General features: G+C 46.3%; 1 long non-coding RNA gene across 6 annotated transcripts in view; it reads right to left on the bottom strand.

Moving 5' to 3' along the window:
- Positions 1–23,025, bottom strand: part of LOC133375157 (uncharacterized) — a 104,266-nt gene that overhangs the window by 24,380 nt on the left and 56,861 nt on the right. For 2 of the 6 annotated variants that reach the window (XR_009760084.1, XR_009760079.1), the window contains exon 3: positions 5,551–5,714. This is a non-coding gene — a long non-coding RNA (uncharacterized LOC133375157). Of the gene's footprint in view, positions 1–1,961; positions 2,107–3,751; positions 3,831–5,255; positions 5,411–5,550; positions 5,715–23,025 lie in introns of all 6 variants that reach the window. The other 4 variants (XR_009760082.1, XR_009760080.1, XR_009760083.1 and 1 more) reach the window with 4 other exon arrangements.

Raw genomic sequence — 23,025 nt, 5'->3', positions numbered from 1 at the left:
CCATCCTTGCCTTGACCCCAAGTCTATTTGAGATCTTTATTCATGTCTTAATCACTTCCTGTCTGGACTGTGATTTCTGCTTTTTAAAAAATAATAAAAGAAAAAATCCCCAGTGTTTGAGACATCAGGGGGTCCTTGTTGGCTGTACAAGAGACTTCCTTCCTGCGAGGACAAGAGGAAAAAACAGGCTCCCTCCCTATGACTCTATCAATACAGCAAAATTTAAGCTTAAAATAAAAATGGAAGTTTACTATGCCTGCCTCTCTCTCTCAGCATATTTAGCCATTTACATGGTACCATGTAAAATCCTGATGCCCTGCTAACAAATCATGCAAATGAGAGCCCTCCCAAGGGGGCTGGAAATGGCATGCAGAGATGCCACATCAGCTGATGATTTTACAGCAATTGTAGAGGCAGCAGCACATTCACACACTCTGGGTAAAGGTCTAAGTCAAAGGTTCCCAAATTTCCCCCCCCCCAAAAGGATCATTTGAAAATTGCTCAGGGGCCTGGCAGACCACTTAATAATTTTCCTGCCTGTTGTAGCAATTGCAGTGCGCTGTACTTAGACGCTATATGATTTTTAATTGTAGTTTCATAGACATGCCGCAGACCACCTGAATGAAAATTGTGGACCACAGTTTGGGAATGCTAACTCTTGCAGCTGCATCAACATGCAACAGCCGACCGGTTCAGCCCAGGGCCAAAACAAAAGCAACAAAAGCAAGGCCTCAAACTGCTATTGCATTTATTTGACTCCGTGTATCAACTGCTTCCCACAAAATATCTCAAAGTGATGGATCTTTCTACTATTTGAATCTTTTTCCAAACAGTAGAAATCTTTATGAAACAGGAGGAACATAGGCAGCTGCCTTCTACTGACTCAGTCCATTGGTCCATCCGGCTCAGTATTGTCTACACTGACCGGCAGCTGGTCTCCAGAGTTTCAGGCAGGGAGTCTCTCCCAGCCCTACCTGCAGATGCCGGGGATTGAACTGATTCCTTCTGCATGCAAAGCAGGTGCTCTGTCAAGGAGCCACCACCCTTCCTGTCCAGCCCATGAAGGAGCCCGTCTGCAACCAAAACACACTGGACGCTTTTGCTGTTTTGCAAAGACTAACATTCATTTTTCAGGACCAGTCTGAGGCCTTGCCTCTTCTTCAGCTTTTGGTGCTTCTCCCCACCCACCCCTTTTTTTGTTCATCCCAGGACCAACCAGCTTCCATCCACAGACTTCAGAGGCCCGTGCCTGGAAGGTGACTGGCAAGCCACCTGAGAACACGGAGCATGTCAGCTTCCTGGCCGTAGCCAGCCAACCATGCACAGCTGCTGCCTTGCACAGGAGTGAGCTTTTTCTGCATCACCACACACAACTGAAAACATCGGTTTGACATAGCAAGCAAAAAAACAGGGTAAAGCAGCTCTGTCTCTGAATCAGACCACTGGCCCATTTAGCTCCAGACTGGCTACACAGATTGGCAGTGGCTGCCTCTCCAGGGTTGCAAGACAGGAGACATTCCCAGCCCTAACAGGAGATCCCAGAGATTGAACAGGGAACCTTCTGCATGCAAAGCAGATGCTCTACCCCTCAGCAATGGCCCTTCCCCTACAACAGATGTCCGCACATGGCCGGGACCAAGATGGGCAGGGATCCCCGGCTGTCTCGAATGAGCCCAGTGATCATGTGAATCGGCTCCATGATCCTTTTGCAGAGCATGAATGCTGGCCTGAACATTGGCAAGGGATGCCAATATGTTCCAGGTTCTTTGTGCAAGACCCCTGCTTTAGTACTGGGAGGACTAGTCTCATGCCAAGTTTGCACGTGCAGGTAACTCTTGCCCGAAGACTGTTGGCTAGAAGGAAAGGTTGGCTCTGAACAGTGGTGTTCAGACTGCTAACCCGTGGTGCTTGCAACTGTGCAATGGTGAGCATGGGAGGTATGCAAAGAAGTAAGCCGTTACCCATGGAAGGGCTGGCATCTGATGCGACAAGCTGGAAGGCCACGCTGAAGAAGTACTCAGGGGCTGTAGGCAGGAAGAGCAAGTTGTGTCGGCAACAGCAGCTAGAATGTCCCACCTCACAGCGTTCCCCATTCTGGATGCAGAACTGAAAGCAGAAGATGCGTCGTGGCTAAAGACACCAAAACCAACCAATGGACTTTTCAACTCAACTTGAGAGGGAAATATCCCCACCCTTTTCCTCTTGGGCAACCCTGATTGCTACATGCACAGATTCCTTCATTCCTTCCTCCAACACATGAATATGGAGAGTGAGGCTCCAGCGACAAAGAAGTGGAAAGAGTTCATTCCCTCCCCCATGCAGGGAGGCCTTTGAGTGCATGTTATTTAACAGCACCACTTTTTTTAAAAAAAAAAAAGACACCTCCTATCTGCATGAGAAACAGCATATAAAACATGCACAAAGCAGGAGCTGCCCTGCCTACCCTACAAGCAAACCCACAGCAACAGAAAGTCCCAGGTCCCAGAACGATGCAGAGGGGGTGAATTCTGGAAGCCACATACAGTTTGCACAAGGGGGGAGCTAAAGCTGGATGCAGGGATTGTGACATGGATTTAGGAACTTAGAAAGCTTCCTTATACCAAGTCAGACCATGTGTCCATCCAGCTCAGAACTGTCTGCACTGACTGGCAGCAGCTTATCAAGGTTCTCTCCCAGGCCTACTTGGAGATGTCAGGGAAATCTTCCGCATGCAAAGCTGATGCTCTGCCACTGAGCTACAGTCCTTTGGGGCAGCTCAGGGAAGAGCAAAGGGAAGCTCTTTCCTGAGAAGGGTACAAAAAGCCAGGGTGAACAAGATCTGTTAGTGCCATGTCACAGCAAGATACTGAAGAGCAGGAAAAGTTGCAGAAGCGGGCAGCCCAAGCGACTGAGGGGTTGGGGCAACTCTCCTATGAGAAAACGTGACAATGTTTGCGGGTGTTTTAGTTTGGAAAGAAAGTAAGGAGGGACACGGTGGAGATGTGCAGAAATTATGCATGGTGTGGAGAAAGTGGACAGGGAGACGTTTTGTTTCCATAATACTAGAACCCGGGGCCATCCAATGAAGATGAATGTCAGTAGATTCAGTACAAACAAATGAAACGGCTTCTTCCCACAGCACATAGTGGAACTATGGATTTCGCTTCCGCAGGAGGCAATTGAAGGCACCAACTTGGATGGCTTTACAAGGAGGTGAGACAAATTCATGGAGGATAAGGCTAGCAATGACTACTAGCCACAATAGCTATGTTTTACCTCTACCTCTGAATACCCCTTGCTGGGAATTGTAGGTACTAAGAGTGTTCTTGCAGCTTGCAGGGTTTCTATGAGTATCTGGTTGGCCACTGTGTGTACATAACGCTGGACTATGTTCTTAAGGTATAATGCACTCCTCACAGCAAGACATCACTTCCCTCTGACCCCAGCAGCACAACTTGCTAGTTATCTCCTACATGAACCCTTTCAAAAACATGGTCGACACTTCCCTCACAGGACATCTCCAGCATACTGCTGCAATGAAAGGGAAGGCATTGAAACCCTCACTGAATACTAAAGTTTGTTCTACATTTTACTGAATTAATATTCCTCTAAGTTGTGCTGTGTGTATTTTAAAGGGGAGACGCACAGGCCACACCCTATTGTGTACATGGTGCTTTCTAACATGCAGGAGCCAGTGTGGTGTAGTGGTTAGAGCGTTGGACTAGGATTGGGAAGATCCTGGTTTAATTCCCCATTTGGTCATGAAGCTCACCTCAGGCCAGTCACTATTTTCCAGCCTGAACTATCTCCGAGTAAAACGGAAGGGGAGTGATGTATGCCACCTTGAGCTCCTGGGATGAAAAGCAGAGTACACAATTAATGCATTCAATAAAGTGCCTTTATAAGGTATTTAGACCACAACCATCCAGCTTACTCTCAGTCTGGAGGCAGACAACTGAGGCTGCAGGACAGCCAGTGACTTCCTGATGGATTCCTAATATGGGGCCCATGGCTGAGTGGAGATGTGAACCCAGGCCTCTCAGATCAAAACCACAACGCTAGAGTGGTGGCGGTGACTTAGGGCTCTCCAGATGTTGTTGGACTCCAGTTGCCATCAGATCCATCTGGCATGGCCAACAGTCAGCCATTATGGGAGTTGAAGTCCAGCAACATCTGGAGGGCCACCAGTTGGAGTCAATATATATTTAATTGCCAAAAAATTCTTTACTATCAATGCTGGGGGTGGGGGGAGAAACGGCAGTGAACAATGTAAAATCAATAAAATGGCATTAGTAGAAACAGTACGAAATATATCACTATATAACTTCTTTGCATCTGTACACCTGCACTCTTATTCTGTGCTCCCTTCCCACTGCCACCTCTTCCCTGACCTACCCTGACAATACATGGACCACAGTCCTCCCACCCTTTCCCATGCTGCTGGACTACAACTCCCATCATTCCTGACCATCAGCCTTGCTAGCAAGGGCTCTCAAGAGTTGCAAGTTCAACAACATCTGGAAGGCAAAACTCCCATCTTCCCTACCGGCCATGCTGGCTGGGGAAGATGGCAGCTGCAATCCAACAATATCTAGAAGGTCTCATGTCAGCTAACCTGATGTGGAACCAGTCAATGCCTGGGATTTTTGTAAAGAATGCTGGATTAGGCGTGCCATAGTCTTACATATCAAGACACGCCTTATGCCTGTAAGCAAGAATTCATATCTGTGATCGCTTAAAACAGATTAGATATGCCTTGTGTTGTTAAAGAGAGCCACGTATGTACTCTTGCTTGGTCAATTTTACTTAAAATTGGTGGAAAACAGGGGAAGTAGGCCACACTGAACTGGAGCTGGCCCACACTTGTCATTCTGAGAGTGTCAATCCAGATAGGATGTGTACAGACACGGGGGAGAGGAAGACCCAAAAGGCTCTAGAGTGGTAGCATTCCTCAGTTCTGGAACAGCCTCGTTCTAGAGGCATGGATGGCCACATGTTTGTTGGGAGTTCAACATTTATCAAAATTTACTTGGCTTTCTCTCCCTAGCTTCTGGTGACCATAGTGAGATAGGGTTTTGAGCCTTGAATCTTTTGTTTTATACTACTGGCTTTGTGGAGTTTTTTTTACTGTTATCACTGTTGCTGATGTTTTACTATTATCTTTACAGTGTTCTGTAATTTGTAATGATACAATTTATTTTTATGTAAGCTGCTTTGAGGTCACTTGTGACAAAAAGTGGCATATAAGCACTTTAAATAAATAATAGTAACAGCACCTAGCAGACCCTTAGAAACCGAAGATGTAGCAAAGTCTTTCCTTCCTAAGCACTGGAAACCTTTGATCTTCAGCTTCAAGAGACTGGCTTCCACTTTGTTTGGAGACCAGAGATCTTGAATGTAAGTCAAGAAGCGGGTTTTAACCATTCCAGCTCTGTTTATAGAAAAAGAAAACGTTTCAGGAGTTCTCCCTTCCTTGTTTAAAATACTGGTGGTTTGTTTGGCAAATCAGCACCAGGAGTGATTTAATTACACAAAAACACAATGTAACTTGGTAACTCTCGCCCCACCTACCATAAATGTCTTAGCGGCATCTTCAAATGGGGTATTAGTCTTGGTTATTTTAATCTCCTTTTCTTCACATTATGATCTCCAGGAAAAAGCAAAAGTAATTTCTCCCAGAGATTTCAATTTCAGTCCAACTTTAAGTGCAGCTTTCAGGTTCGCTGGTGGAGCATCTGAAATAAAAAGGTGTAATGGCAATACTGGTTTGGAAGGCCACAAGCAACTGCTAAGGTGTCCTTGGGCGAGTGATTCAATCTAGCACACAACCAAAGGAGCTTTTCATATGTGATGCTTGAATTACTAAATATACATTTAAAAAAAAACACACCAAATCAGATTTAGAGCATTAGAAATTTGCTCAGAAAGTCTTCCAACTCCTATGTATTCAGTCGCCAGCAGTGATGCGGGTTTTCCAGAAAATTCTGAATTGGGAAAATTTTCCTACTAGGGTAACTTGCATCAGAATTTTTCAGTTTGCATTGGAAAGTTTTCTGCTGCCCTAGAGAGTAGAGTGTGATTAATTCTGCATGGTCATTTTACTTGCATTTAGTAAACAAAGCTAAAAACTTTGAAACTGCCAACCTTGCCTAGTATTGTGTTGGCAACTGGCTTCCATTCATTGTATCTAATGAATGTATGATATGGAAAACTTCCTTCTGGGAGGAAGGGTGGGATATAAATCTAATAACTAAAGTAAATAAAAATGTTCCATCCCACAGTATAATTTAAGGCACAATACTACGCATGAAACCTTAATTAAAACTGCAATCCTGTCCACATTTACCTAGGAGTAAATAAACTACTTGACCACTATGGAACATACTGATGGACCAGATGGGCCTTTGTTCTGATCCTGTAGGGTCGTCTTCTGTTAATTAGGCAGGACTTACTACAGAGCAGCATGCATAGGGCTGGCTCCAAGTCCAAAGGTCTTCAGGGTGGTTTCAACAGGATTTGCACCCAAGTAAGTATGGATAGGAATGCAGCCCAATCCTTGCCTAGTTTACTCAGAATTAAATCACAATGACATTTATGGACCTGGGGTGGCTGTTGTTATGTGCCTTCGACTACGACTTATGGCGACCCTAAGAATCAACAACCTCCGAGAACATCTGTCATGAACCACGCTGTTCAAATCTTTCAAGTTCAGTTCTGTGGCTTCCTTTATGGAATAAATCCATCGCTTGCTTGGCCTTCCTGGAGGCACATCTGAAAATCTAAGAAGCTGTTGAGGGCGGCAAAAAATACCCATTTCACAGATGCTCTGAACCTACCCACCCCAAATAACAGGCAAAACACCTGTTCCCCTCCCCAAAGAAGTAAAGCACAGACCAAAAAAGCAGGCAACACCCTCTCCAAGCAAAACGTGCCCATCACACAATTCTTCTCCTAAAAATTATTTTAAAAAATAAAATAAAAATTAGGATGGGCGGGAGGCTTTGAAGGGCACCAAGGAAGGTGTTGGAGAGTACCATGGTGCCCATGGGCACCACACTGGATACCTTTCCAGGTGCATCCTAAGCCCAACAGTAGCAGTAGTAGTTTTTGTTCCTCAGTTAGCAAGTCCCATCTGTTTCCTACTGAGCAGGAAACCTAGTGGGCAGTTGGCCTGTCTTCAGTAGCCGGACCATAGAAAGCTGCCTTATACCGAGTCAGACAATTGGTTCATCTAACCCAGTGCTGGCTACACCAATAGTCTTCAGCTTTTTCTGACCCAGGACCCACCTTTAACCCTATGCATTTAGGGACCCATTTCTCATTTCTTAAATCATGTATTTGAATGGTGGCAGTGCTGCTGTGGCCCACCTTAAATCAGGCTGTGATCCATTCACCAGATGAAGGCCAATGGTCTACACTAACTGCCAGTGGCCCTCCCAGGTTTTCCGGCAGGGGCCTCTCCCACCCCCACCTAGAGATGCCAGGGACTGAACCTGGGACCTTCTGCATGCAAGGCAGATGTTTAATTCCCTCTTCCACCTGTTTCAGAAGTAAAGTATAAAGTTCCCAAACCTTCAAGATGGGCAGAACAAACTTAACAGATCATAGGAACATAGGAAGCCGCATGATGCCGAGTTAAACCACTTGTCTCTCAAGCTCAGTGTTGCCTGCCCAGACCAGCAGCGGCTCTCCAGGGTCATTCCCAGCACTGCCTGGAGATACCAGGGATTGAACGTGGAACCTTCTGCATGCAAAGCAGATGCTCTACCCTTGAGCTACCTACCTCCCTTCCCCAAACAGAGGCAGTGAAACATATGTAAATAGGCACATTCATATTGTATAATCTCATGGCTCACTGGCTCACTTGGAAAAGAAAACAATCGACTACTTGGAGCTGTTTCGCGTCAATGCATTTTTTCCACCTCACTGTCCCTGCGCGCTCATAATCACCCACGCCTTGTGCTGAAGAGGTGCATTGTGTCCCGTCCTCTTTGATACCAGATCGCTTTCTTTGCCAGTCTCTTTGAGCAAGAATCCCCATGTCGGCCACTTCCAAGCAAGCTGGCCTGGCTGCCTCCCCTTCAACGGTTCTTCAGCTGGCACTGACCCGACTGATGATTAGAAGGGAGCAGGCAATTATTACACAAGGTTATTCTGGTGTTATGGTTATTCCCCCAGCCAGCTCTAAGATCAAGTGAAATACACACAAGCTTGCCATCAAAGCCCTTCTCCAACCTGAGCCTTGTGTTTGGTTTTTTTTGGGGGGGGGGTGAGTGCATGTGCATGCATCTGCATGTAAATTCCTGGCTCATTTTTAAACCTTGCTCACAGGAGAGGTTACCTTGGCAGAAGTGGACACTGGGCCAGGGATTGTTGACAGCAATACCCAACCATGAAAGAAGGTGTTTGCTTTTTGTTACCAATACAGCCAGATCCAATAAGACACATCCAGGGAAGGGACTTTTGGAATGAGCCAGGTGGCAAAGTGGTTAGAGTGTCTGGTTACTGCAAAGCTCAATGTGAAATTGAGTAGCTCTCCCCACTCATTGCCCCCTAGGGTTGCTAGGACACACAGTTGCAGCACTGATGAAGTCCCAGCTGGCAGAATTCTCCCATATGCAATTCCAAAAGCTGCAGGGGCCCAGTAGACCTAGCACACCTATGTTTTCTTGGTTCTCTAGCCCGCAGTCCTTCCCTCAGACTCCTGTACCTCAACCCAACAGCTTACTTTGCCCATTCTGTCTGACACTGCATCTCTGAAATCTCAGCCCTTTCATTTCTCTGCCTTCTGAGATCTCCTGACAGTCCTCGGCCTGCTCCGCATGAGCCTGCAGAATGTTTTAATGCCAGACAAAATGGCAAATGATCCCTTCTCACAGAGGCCAGACTTCTTGAACATTCCGCTGCTTGCAGCTTTGCTCCCTGAGCAGCTGGAATGTTGGTGGCCATTCTGTATCATCACACTGGTTGCACCAGTGACAGAGGCTTCACAGCTACAAAGCATAATACATTAAAGATTGTTTTCATCCTGGAAGATAGGTCTATATCAAATCCAATCTTACAGGAAAAAAACCAAGACTCAGAAGTTGTGACTTACTCACAGATTCCCCATCACTGAGGTAAAGTAAAAACAGGAATGACCCTAAACTCTATTTCCTCCTCGTGTCCACATCTTTTTGGTCTAACAGGAGGACTAGGAACTTGTATTTTAAAATAAAAGGCTTATATTCTTAGGAATATGAGATACCAGTTCTACACCACTTTGCTTCCTGAAAAGCCATGGGATTATACACACGGCACTGATTATTTGCAGGGAAGATAAGTGAAATGAAAAGGCAGAACCAGGAAAATGGATGAAGAGGTGGCAGAAATGCAAATAGGCCATCTCAGGAACAACAAGAGAGGGAAAACCGTGCCCAAGACTTGACAGCTGCAACAGCCACAAGCAACAGTTGTGCAATTCTTCAAAAGTTCATTTTTAACTCACCTGAGCACATACATGTGTACTTTCCAAACCGCTCATCTATCTAATACATAAATCCACAAACCATATAGTGTTTCCTGCCCCTCCTTGCTCGTTTTACTAGATCCAAACTATAAGAGTATTCATGACTTTTTAATGTTGGGCAGGGATTTGCAGCTGGCTGCGTCCTCCTGGAGGATACAACCCCGGTGAACCTGGCAGTATAATAAAAGTTCACCTTTGCAGGCAGTTTTCTCTTTGTTTCACTTCTTTTGCAGGCACTTTTTCATTATTTCCATTTTCCCCCCTTTAGTTGCTTTATACAATCTGAAGAGGCATACACACAACTGAACAATCAAAGCTTGCTGAAATTATAGAGGAACAGAACTAGTAGTAATAACAGTATCCTACCGTTCAGGATTCCAGCCACTCCATTCCAGTCAACCAGTCACCCTCCTCCCCTGCAGCCATCCAGATTTTCAATCCCCCACCATGGCAACTGGCAGCCAGTATTCTTTGGCCTCACTGGGTTGTTTTTGAGTTTCCCCCCACTAAAGATTGTTTTGTACCTATGCAAAGATTAGGGTTCCTTAAAGCCTGCTGATTCCCCCCCCCCCCACACACACCTTGATTGTGGGATTGTTTTAGCTTTAAAAAATGACACTCTCATCCTGAACATCAGAAATAAAGGTAATTGTTTTATTTGAAAATACAGATCATCTGACCTTTCTGCATGACAAAAGGTACCTGACCTTAAGTCTGAGGATACAGAATGTCCACAAACATTCCAGGCACTCTGAGAGCAAAGCTGTGAGAAACAAAATATTTAAGACCATAAGTAAAAATTAATACATAATAAAAATAAATAAAATACTAACGCAGCAGGAGAAGGAAGTTCAGAAGGTGAAAGTTCAAAGGGGGGGGCAATGAAAGGCCCACTTTCCCAGGCCTTAGAGGTTGCTACTGCTATGGCTGTTCCAACTGCTGCTCCCTGAAGGTTCCATGGCGACCACAGGGGAGAACAGCATGTGTGCTACTACCTGGCAACCAGGTAGCATCATTTTTATTTCTTTCCCTCTAAAAGGTTGGGCTTACGACATTTCTTCCTGTTTGCAAAGCTATCCATGCAGTTTGGCTGCAAATGCACACATGTGGACACATGAGTATGATACTGGCTCACCAACATACACAGCAATGCATATACAAACCTTAGTTCATTGCCTGGAATTGAGACAGCATGCTTATTAACAATGCGGAAACAGACTTTCTCCCCGATACACACGTGCACTCAGTGAACAGCTATGAGGAGAGTCAGATCCCCAGAAGCTGTCCATGTGATCTTGCAGTATTCCGAGGTGGCTGATGGCTCCATGTAAAGTTCGGACTAAAATTTGTAGTGGATTCCACTGCCCCACTGACATGGAGCCACCAGCTGCCAATGGTACGTATTCAAATGTAGGCGCATGGGGCTCCTCCACACAAGTGGGAATCGTAGCCAATGAGGATTCCTGCTGGTGCAAAGGAGCTGTAAGGGCATAGTGCCCCAAGACATGTGACTGTCCATGGGGGTGTCACAATTCCACTCCCGCTCTCATGCGTTCACTGAGCACAGGGAGGAGGCTCGTCTACCTAGGGCTGGGGACCCTCAGACCCAGGGGCCAAATGTGGTCCATAGGCCTCTCTAACTGCCCTTTGGACTCTCCCCTGTACACACACCCAAGCCTCACCCCTTGAACCCCCCCTTAAGTGTTTTCCACTCAGAAACATGTCCTTAAACTCTAATAATGTTTCTTCCTTGCCTGGATGGAGGTCAGAACGGTGTGTGAGTGACACAAAACTACCCTACTGTACAAAGAGGACAAGTCACATTCATTGCTCCACCCACTTTTGCCTCTGGCCCCACACACTCTGGCATGTGGCCCTCAGAAGATTGCCCAGAAGGGAATGTGCTCCTGCTGGGAGGAAGCATGGGATATAAATCAAGTAATAAAATAAATTAATAAAATGTGGCCCTTTGGCTGAAAAAGTTTTCCCCACCCCAGACCTAGAGCTTATTTTGAGGGCTAGTCTCAGGAGAAACCATGGCTATGGTCCGGGAGTTCACGGCGACTGAAAAACAGGCAGTAGAGATACATTCTGCATACCTGCCAGCATCTTCCTACAAGCAACCTGGCTTCAGATGTATTTAGGTAGACCAGGGCTGGAAAACCTGTGGCCCTCTCGATGTTGTTAGACTACAACATCATCCCTGACCACTGGCATTGCTGGCTTGAGCTGATGGGAGTTATATAGCCCAAAGCATCTGGAGGGGCACATGTTCCCCATCCGATTTAAACTTTGAAGGCAAGGCAGAGGGGAGCTCATATACTGGGATAGTCCACACCTCCACATCACAGGTCAGGGTTTTGCAGCAACCACAGGGCAGGAAATGTTTGCCCTTGCTTTCACCCGGATGAAATCGGTAAATCCACTGTTGTTCACTGCAGAGACTGAGAGTAGCTAACATACTCTCAGTGTGACCATTCTGAGACCTTCCCTGCTAATCTGACTGGAACACTTCTTGTGGCTTTTCCCCTTTCTGCGCAAGCATCTTACCCAGTTCCCACATCTCCCTCTGGCTCAGGAAACAATGAACAGATGGTCCAATGGGTCGTGGCCAAAGCAACACTGGCAGTGCATCAATATTAGAAAAGAATCAGCTGGAGGCTTGGATCAGAAGAGAGGCCCAAAGGCCGAAAGAACAGCCAGCCTGTAGATGTACACCGGGAGGAAGGAGAGGAGGATCTTATTCCATGGTAATCCCCAACAAATTTAGGAATCTGTCTTGGGTGCAACCTGAGGCTGGAATTAGAGGGTAGGGATAACACAGGCTGCACTGAACAGCATCCCCAAGTTTGACTCCCTCTCCCTTTCCCCATTGTGACATCCAGAAAAGCTCACTGCATGACAGGATATATCACACTGAGTTTCTCTGCCCTGTCTCCCGCTCTCCATACAATTGACAGGAGGCACTGGGAAGAGGAAGATACTAGATGTAGGGATGTTGTTTTCAGCAATAGTCCAAGTGTCTTCCATTGTGTCAAGTCTCATCTTCAGTGAACCCAAAATCCCAGCTCTCATAAACAAACAAACAGAATTCCAAGTTTCTAGTCCTTAAGGCAGCAACTGGAATTTTGAAAATATGATGGCAAGGCCAGAGGGCATGTTTACATTTTCAGCATTAAGGGGATAGAGATACACTGAGGATGTACATTGTTCCTTCTCCCAGGACTTGCAAAATGCAGGATAAGTTACAGGAAAAGGCTAGCAAGGATATGGCCAGAGAGCAGCAGAGCTAATCTTAGCAGAGTTCCAGTTAGTTTGATGCAAAAGTGTGTGCTGATGTCCAGGGTCTAGCACCCCAGAATAATGACCCTGAAAACGGACAAGGAAAAGGAGATTTTTTCATTTTCCCCTTCCAAGTGAAAGAAAGAGAAGCAAGAGCTTCTATTCACTCAATAGTTCAAAGACCACTGCCAAAAGGAAAAGTCCACTTGGAAGGAAGGAAGCAAGCAAGCTAGTTCCCCTCTATTTGGTACTGGTTAGGCCTCACCTTAAGTACTGTGTCCAGGTCTGGACAGCACGCTTCAAGAAGGATGCAGTCAAACTGGGAGAGGTTCAGAGGAGGGTAACAAGGATGATCAGGGGCCTGGAAACAAAGCCCTATGAGGAGAGACTGAAAGCCTGGAGAAGAGAAGACTGAGGGGAGATATGAAAGCACTTGTCAAGTACTTGAAATGTTGTCACAGAGGAGGGCCAGGATCTCTTCTCCATCGTCCCAGGATGCAGGACACAGAATAATGGGCTCAAGTTGCAGGCAGCCAGATTTCAAATGAACATCAGGAAAAACTTTCTAACTGTTAGGGCAGTAAGGCAATGGAACCAATGACCTAGGGAGGTGGTGGGCTCTCCCACGCTGGAGGCTGGACTCAATGGCCTCATAGGCCCTTTCCAGCTCTACTATTCTATGATTCTATGAAAGACAGGGAAGAAAGCCTGTTGCATTTTCCCTACACACACACACATGGCATTAAGCTCTGCATCTGCAAGCCAGTGTCTTTTATTTCACTGTGTCAGATCTGATTCCAATCTAGGCCGCAGGTTCTGTAACGGCCCATGTAAATAAATAAAACAATTCACACTTCAGAAGTTCAGCCAACGGCCCTCACAAAAGCCTGCACAGGTGCGCAAGACGGCCATTATAGCAAAAGGGACATAATGCAGAACTTCTGCCAAGGAATTCAGTGCACTTCAGGCATCAGTTGGTAATTTAGATCCAGAGGTCTCAGTGGCCAGCCTCCCAAGCACAGGCACAGACAGTTGCTAGGGAATTACAAGAGAAATGAGCCTTTTCATCCCGTTTTACCCATGCAACATGTCTTTATGCTTTCTACAATGCTCCCATAGGCTTTTTTTGGGGTGAGGGGTGAGGGATAGTCTAGCATGCACCCTTTCTTCTCTTCCCTCCATCTCCTTCTGTCGAACACTCACATGAGCACAGCAAATGAGGGCAAGTTTTACAGCAGGGGTTGGATAACCTGTGGCCCTCCAGTTTCTGCTGGACTATAACACCCATCATCATTGGCCAGTTGGCCATGCTGGCAGGGGGCTGATGGGAATTGGAATCCAGCAGCCCCTGGAGGGCCAGAGTTTCCCCATCACTGGTTGAAACAGTCAGTGGCAAAATATTAGTTCTCAGGGGATTACCCAATTCCAGGGTCAGCAGGATTCTGGGTTGCACGCCTGGGGGCATGGCTCTAAGTGGGAGCAGCCCCCTCCTTGGGTGAGCAGTACTGGCAGGTAGGAACTTTTGGGGGAGGGGGCTTAGTAACAAGGCTGGACCAAGCATTCTGAAGAGGCGAATAAAAGCAGATGAAGCTGGAAGGAGCCAAACCAGGAACAAGAAGGGGTGGTACATGCAAAAGCCGAAAGGGGGGGGGCTGGAAACTCCTCACCACTTTTTATTTGCTGCAAAGGCAGCAGCTGCTCAGGCCCAGGAGGCAGTGTCTAACACAGGGCTGAGGGGAGCCTGTGGCCCTCCAGATGATGTGCGACCCCAACTCCCATCAGTGCAGGCCAGAGAGGCCAACAGTCAGGAATGATGGGAGTTGTAGCCAAGCAACATCTGGAGGGTCCCAGATGTTATGATGCAAGTGCTGACCTCATCCGATGGAAGGCCTGGTACAGGGGCTCAAGCTGACTGCCATGGAAGCAGAGCTCTGATGTTGCTTGGCCACTGTGCGTACAGGATGCTGGACTAGACGGGTCGCTGGCTGATCCAGCAGCCAGGCTCTTCTTAGGGTTGTTATTAGGGATTCTGCGATGGAGTCATGTCAATGCAACAGTGGCACTAGGGATTCATGTCACGGGCATGCGTCTGGGGTTGGCCCAGCATGCAACTCTCCTTCTCGCTTAAGGGTCCTTGACCCCATCCCCTGAAGATCCCCCAGGTTCATGACGCCAGATTTCCTATCCCTGGTTTAAAAGAATCGACATGCCCAGAGGCTGCAGGACCTCCAGACCTGCAGGATCGTCCGCTGCTGCAACAGGTAACAAGGAAGGGCTGTTGCGTTCCTCCCCCTGCTTGTCAGTGTCCCAGCGGCATATGGCTGGCCAATGTTCAAAAGAGGAAGGCTGGGCCAGGTGGACCACTGGCCTGATCCGACAGGGCGGGTCTTGTAAGCAAGGCTCTGGCACCGCACCCAAAAGGATCCCATGACAAGGGTCCTTGCAGCTGAAAGGCCCCAACTGCCTCTCACAAACAAGGGGAGAAAAAAGAAAAGCCACAGCTGTCCTTCCTGCAGACTTCCAAATATTACACACCGCCACACGAACTAATTACACAAAGCCATTTCTCCTGCTCCGCGGTAGGCTGGAGCTGTGTTGCAAGCCTGGCAATCCCGGCAGAGAGCAGTCAAAGAAGTTGCCAGTGGAAATCCCCTGGCTAAATTAATTTAATTGCACAGATGGAATGCCGGGCCAAATTAGGGGGAGAATGAAAAAGGAAACAACCCTGTTAATATATGCCAACAGCCAGCAACTGGCACTGCCTATGCGTTCAGAACCGCGAACCGCTCAAGGCCTCCTCGCCACCGCACAGGGTCTGTGACGCAAGCCTTGCTGCTGAGGTCTACCCGAGTAACAAATGCATGTAATGAGCCAGCCAAGGCGGAGGCACATGAATGACACCGTTAAGTCAAGCAGCTAACAAGGTGCCCAGGGCTGCTGACCCATATATGGCACTGCAAAGCTGTCAGGACTCCTCTAACCCAACGGGCTCTTTAGAAGGCAGAGGACAGCAACAAAGTACAGGTGTGCGGCATTTTACTGTAATAAAGCCCAACAGTGCTTTCAGCAACACCTGCATTATTCTCATGGCTATCTATGAAATGTACATTTATCCAGTGATTCTAGGACTATTTATAAACGAAGTAAAAAAGCAAACAAACGTTGGTTTCTTAGGACACTTAAGGCTCATGGCCCCAAATTCATTCATGTACCCAAACACGTGGAAATGGTGAGCACTCTGCAATCCCACACTGAAAACACTGCAGTCTCTCGTATCGTGCTTCCTTATTCATTTATTTCATCTGCTTGTATACTGCTTAATACCAAAACAGTCTCTTAAGAAGTTTTAAAAGAAAACATTTGTATTATATAACCAACAAAGAAACTAAAAAGACTGCAATACCAAAGGGAACAATAAAACCTAAAAGGCAACAGTAGCAGCACTCTTTGAAAACACCTTAAGGGCACTTCCAGGTGGTCGCTGTTTTGGGGAGGGATTCAATCACATGCCAGCAAATTCACGCTGTGGATTTATAGCTGATGCAACAAACCTGCTTCCCCACAAGATCAGACTTTTGCAACAAGGAAAGTGGTGGGAAAATGCATTGGAAAGTGTGGGATAAGATTTACTCTGATCCAATGTCATCTAACCTCTCCACAAATAAATCATAGTGAATGCTCATTAAATAGCCAATATCGTCTAATCTCCCGGCAAATAAATCAGCAAGAATACTCAACACACAGGTCATCTGCAAGTGCTATTAAGAGTCAAGGTAAATGACTCAGTAGCCTGGCCACCAAGTACCTATAAGTGAATGAAGAATCGGAGGGAGTGGAATGGCCTGAAGTCATCCACACCCCACCCTTCTGCAACCATATCCCCCACTGCTCACAATACCACCCCCTACTCATAACTCCCTGAACAGGAATTTACATCTTCACTTCCACAAACCCACAATTTCCTTTGGCATCAGTGTTCACCATCTGCAGGTTGGGAGAACACTGACACTCAGAAGCCTGTTGGATCAGGCCAGTGGCCCATCTAGTCCAGCATCCTGTTCTCACAGTGGCCAGCCAGATGCCCATGGGAAGCCCACAAGTAGACCTGAGCGCAAGAGGGCTCTGCCCTCCCGAGGCTTCCAGCAACTGGTATTCAGAAGCATACTGCTTCTGACTATGGTGGCAGAGCACAGCCATCATGGCTAGTAGCCACTGATAGATTTATCCTACATGAATTTGTCTAATTCTCTTTTAAAGCCATCTAAGTTGGTGGCCATCACTGCCTCTTGTGAGAGCAAATTCCATAAATTTAACTATGTGCTCTGTGAAGACGCATGTTCTTTTCTCTGCTCTGAATCTTCCAACATTCAGCTTCATGTAATGCCCCTGAGTTCTAGTGTTATGAGAGGAGAAAGCTTTTCTCTATCCACATTCTCCATACCATGTACAATTTTTTACACTTCTGTCATGTCACCTGTGATTCGCCTTTGCACTAAAGTGAAAAGCCCCAAATGCTGCAACCTTTCCTCATAGGGGAGTCACTCCATCCCCTTGTTCATTCTAGTTTCCCTTTTCTGAACCTACAATATCCTGTTTGAAGCGAGGCGACCAGAACTGAACAAAGTAATCCAAATGCGGCCTCACCATAGATTTATACAACGGCATTACGATATCAGCAGTTTTATTTTCAATACATTTCCTAATGATCCCTAGCATGGGATTTGCCTTTTTCACAGCTGCCGCACACTGGGTCGACATCTCCATCAAGCTATCCGCTTTGACCCCAAGATCTCATTCCGGGTTAGTCTCAGCCAGTTCAGACCCCATGAGCGTATATGTGAAATTCAGATTTTTTGCTCCAACATGCATAACTGTACACTTGTTTACATTGAATTTCACTGGCCATTTTACTGCACATTCACTCCGTATGGAGAGGTCCTTTAGGCGCTCTTCACAATCCCTTTGTTTTAATAACCCTGAACAATTTAGTATCATCAACAAACTTGGCCACCTCACTGCTCACCCCCAAACTCTAGGTAGTCTATGAACAAGTTAAAAAGCACAGGTCCCAATACCAATCCTTGGGGGACTCCGCTTTCTACAGCCTTCCATTGGGAGAACTGTCCATTTATTCCTACTCTCTGCCTCCTGCTAACTTAACCAATTCCAGTGCCTGCTGATCTCCTGCTTACTGCTTTCCCTGGGTTAGAAAATGACACACATTAGCAGTAAGGAACAACACTGATAAGACAAAGGCACACCAAGTCACACAAGCCTTGGGGGGAGTGTCTGAATCATGAGAGCACAGCAAGGAAGGAGAAGGTGGGGGGCAGAGGCATCCTAAGAGAGGCCAGGGAGGAGGGGAGTGGTGGTGGCCCCACTGCATGCACAGACCTGCCGGCTCCTGTCAGCAAGAGTGGAGGGTGGTGGTGATGCTTTGTCGCTACACCGGTGCAGGCTTGGGCTCCTCCAGGACCCCACCTCAAACCCAACCATAAAAACACGCCATTTAGAGGCTGTCTACTGGCTGCCACTGGCAGTAACTTACCACCTGTCTGGACTTCACCACAGCAGACTACCATCACCAACCCTTAATAGCAGCACTCTTTGTGGTCAGTGGAGAGGATGACCTCACACACATACACCAGCTATCAGCATCAATATGTGTGTACTAGGAGCATAGCCTTGAAATGGAAATGAACTGCCTTCAAGTCGACCCCGACTTGTGGCAACCCTATGCATAGGCTTTTCATGGTAGGCGGTATTCAGAGGTGGTTTACTATTGCCTCTCTCTGAGGCTGAGAGGCAGTGACTGGCCCAAGGTCACCCAGTGAGCTTCATGGCTGTGTGGGGATTCGAACCCTGGTCTCCCAGGTCATAGTCCAACACTCTAACCCAGCCTTTCCCAACCAGTGTGCCTCCAGTTGTTGTTGGACTGCAATTCCCGTATTTCCTGACCATTGGCAATGCTGGCTCAGGCTGATAGGAGTTGTGGTCCAACAACATCTGGAGGCACACTGGTTGGGAAAGGCTGCTCTAACCACTATGCCTTAGTCTCACACTTATAAGTAAGATTGCATTATGGATTGGCCTTTCCTACAGGTTACCTCTGCTGAAAATGAATTAATTTAAATTGTCCAGGAAATACAAGCAGTCCTCAAGTCTGATGTCTTTTTTTTATATATAAAATTGCTGCATATTTTTGCTGGTTTTCTTTCTGGTTAAATGGGAGCCTCTAGAGCTACAGATGAGGTTCGCAAGAGGAAACTTGTCCAATGAAAAGGTTTAGAATTACAACCAGAGCAGATGGAAATTTGCTCCACAGCTTGGTACGCTTTGCAATTAGTTGGTGTTGGAAGCAGAACTATAGATTTTGCAGTTATCTCTCTCATTAAAGACAGCCATGCCAATGCCCCTACCTGCCCCCCTCGACATCCTCAATGTCTTCCCCCATCTTATCTTCAGATTATAAGGACATACCTGCAATCGCCTGTGAAAGAACTCCGGGGGGTGGGGGGGTGGGACAGAGGCACAAACTGAAAGGAGATGCTGGAGGTGCTGAAGCAAGGTGGGGAGCACACAGCACCCCCAGAAAACCAGCACCCCAAATCATGCTACAGGGACACAAATGGTTTAAAAGCACCACTGGAGGTGGGAGTGTTGTTATTTGACGTTTAGCTGCACAATAAAAGTCAATTTTATTTATTTATTTATTTGTGAATTTCTTTATTAAAAGAGAGGGTTTTGTAGGGAAGTAAGTGTCCCATCGCACAACAGAAGCAGTAATTCAAAATAAGCAAATGCTTGCAAGTTTGCTTAATTTTTACAGCTGGCAGAGTTCCCTGCAGCCCGGTCAGAGGCACTGTTGCAGGGCTGGGTGGGGGGAGCAGACTTTCCCCGTGGATATTTCCAGCCACAGGGGATGTCCAGCTTTAAGGAGACCATACGTTTTAACTTGATTAAAAGGCCTGTAATTGCAGATCAAATGTCTTTGGTGTGTGAGAACCTGAAATGCTGACAGACCGTAAATAAGATGAAGAAATAATGTTTTTAAATAAAGAAAAAAATCAAGAAATAATGAACTCACGACAGTCAGAGACCTGAGAGATAGAAGATGTGATCATTTATAAAAACAAACATGCATGACCGAAATTAGGCCAACAGTGTATCAACAGCCTTTTAAGTCACAACAATCCTAAGTTCCTAGAAGGCTTAAAGTGAGATTCGCCACCACCATTTGATATACTCCAAGCTGCTCCCAGACTTCTGGAAAACTGGGGACTTTCAAACAATGAAATCCAAGCCATCCTGTCATTTTACTCCTTAACAGCAGCAAATTAAAGGGCAGAGAGGTCAAATGGGGTCCCTACACTTCTCTGAGACTGTTGGACGATTCAGGACAGACAAAAAGAAAAAGATTTCTTCACACAGCGCGTAATTAAAACCAGGGCTGTGGAGTCAGAGTCGTGGAGTCGGAAGCAATTTTGGGTGGAGTCGGTAGAAATGTACCAACTCTGACTTAAAAATAAATTTTGATTGACAATTTTTTAAAAATATAAATTCAGAATGTCAAAGAAGCTTCCCGTGAAGTCAGCTGTAGTTGAGCATTTCACCATAACTCAAGATGGAAAACATTTTGTGTGTCAGTGTATGACACAGGACCCAGATGAATGCTGTGATGCCAAGATCAGCGCATATTCAGGCAGCGATAAAAATGCTCCTACGAGAGCTTCCAATTTAAAAAGACATTTACAGCCCTTTCCAGGGCTGTGGAGTTGGAAGCAATTTTGGGTGGAGTCGGAGTTGGACAGTAGAAAAATAGAGTAGAAGGTTTGGCGTACCGCCTCCACAGCCCTGATTAAAACTATGAAATTCGCTTGCATGGGAGGCAGTGATGGCCAACAGTTTGGATGGCTTTAGAAGAGGATTAAGGCAAATTCATGGAGGGTGTTGTGGTTACGGTGTTGGACTACAACCTGGAAGACCAGGGTTCGAATCCCCACACAGCCATGAAACTCACTGGGTGACCTTTTGGGCCAGTCACTGGCTCTTAACCTCAGAGGAAGGCAATGGTAAAACCACCTCTGAATACCGCTTATCATGAAAATCCTATTCGCAGGGTCCCATACGTCAGAATTGACTTGAAGGCAGTCCATTTCCATTTTCCAGTCTCCATTTTAATTTTCCTTCTGCAAATCAAAGGTGATGACCAAAGAGAAAGTATTACAGAATTGTATGTGACTTACTGAGAGCCAGTGTGGCGTAGTGGTTAAGGTGTTGGACTACAAGACCAGGGTTCAAATCCCCACTGCCTCTTAGCCTCAGAGGGAGGCAATGGTAAACCCCCTCTGAATTCCGCTTACCCTGAAAACCCTACTCATTGGGTTGCCATAAGTCGGAATCGACTTGAAGGCAGTAGTTTACATTTTTTCAAGCCTATCAGTAGCTACTAACCGAGATGGCTATGTTCTAGTTCCATGGCCTGGAGGCAGTTTGCTTCTGAATAGCAGTCACTGGAAATCACAGGAAGGTGCTCAGGTTCTGCTTGCAGGCTTCCCATGGGCATCTGGTTGGCCACTGTGAAAATGGGATGCTGGACTAAACGGGCCACTGGCCTGATCCAACAGGCTCTTCTTATGAGACATATGAAACACATCTCCTTCTCCCCAGTTGTGAGCCCAAGGACTGCCCTTACACGCCTTTTGCCTAAGCAATGCATTTTTTATTTCTTGTTGCGTTTTACAAACTCTTAACGGGGAAAATATAGCCTGCTGTGCAAAAGCATACACAAATGTTCCCCATCCATGAGAACACAAGACTCTGCCTTATGTCGTGTCAGGCTATTTGTCCATGTAAGCCAGTACTGTCTACTCTGACTGGCAGCAGCTCTCCAGGGTCTGAGGCAGATGGTCTTTGCCACAACCTGCCCATTTAACTGGAAATGCCGGGGATTGAACCTGGGACCTTCTGCATGCAAAACGCGGGCACACTCACATTAACCTTCAGCTTGTAAGGAGTAAAACACCAGTGGTCACCAGTGGCAAGTAAGAATTACCTCTCTGGACAAGTAGACGAGACTCGTTTGCCAAGCTGATATTAAGTGCAAGTGCTGATTTTCTAAACAGGTATGAATTTATTCCAATGACAGGATGTGGGGGGATCTTGTTCTTTCCCTGCGCAAGGGGACAACCGGAATTAATTGAGGCAAGGCTTCTGCAGCCTATTACAGTCAAAGAGAAAGGGAGGCCTGGGAAACACACTTACTTCCTTATGAGGAGTTTTTCCAGGTGCAGGCTTAAATTGGCAACAATAACTGGAACTGCACATTTATACAGATATGCAGGCATCTCCATCAGATGTCATATATTGTCAATAAAGGGTCTGCATACAGGACTTTTCCCCTCCCTCCAGCTTTAGAATCTTTGTCAAACAGCTATTTAAAGTCTCGCCACGGGGATCTCTGGCCGCTTATATTAACAATAGCTCTCATTCTATTTCTGGCAAGAGTTTGAAATATAGCGGGGAGGAACATATCCTTTCTGGGTGGCTGCCTACAGCAAGAGGCTTCTATAAGGGTTGAAAAGCTGAAGCACTAGCAGTACAAGAGGCAAATCATCTACTGACCCTTTTTAATTAATTGGTTAACTAATTCATTAAGCAATGGATTTAAATTATTTTAAAGGCCATCTCCCCACCCCCTCCCCAGGGGAAGTAACTTTAGACTAAATTATGAGGAGATGCACTCTTTGTTATATTTATTCATTTATCTACGTAATTTTCTTTTTTTTTTCACAATTCAGCCAAAAAAGTGGCTTATAGATCACTACAGAGAAAGCAATCCCTGCCCTCAGGCTTACAATCTAAAAAGGCACAACACAAAAGGAAAACAGATTAGGAAGGAGGAGGAAATAGGCACACAGGTACATGATCTTAGTTACACTTCTTCCAATGATCAGCTGGGGTGGGAAAGTTCAAAGAGAGGAAGAACCAAACACTGCTGGTCTCTCATTATTTGCAGAAGACCTGGCTGTTTATAATCATGTATGTGAACAGCTAATTCCTGGGTTCTCTCTCTTTGTCACACTTCCGTGTGACGAAAATGTGAATCTGAAGTTGGAGCTGCACAAATAGGGGCAAACTGGTTTCTCAGCAGAGCTCAGTACATTCTAAGCAACAAAATGAGCAATTTGCAAGATTGTTGGAAAGGAGCAAAACCTGCCCCCTCCCATGAAACCAGGGTCATCATCACCAGCAGG

The sequence above is a fragment of the Rhineura floridana genome, chromosome 1 (assembly GCF_030035675.1).
Source record: "Rhineura floridana isolate rRhiFlo1 chromosome 1, rRhiFlo1.hap2, whole genome shotgun sequence".
NCBI lineage: Eukaryota > Metazoa > Chordata > Lepidosauria > Squamata > Rhineuridae > Rhineura > Rhineura floridana.
The sequence above is the reverse complement of the archived record's forward strand: the minus strand, read 5'-3'. Positions and strand labels throughout refer to the sequence as shown.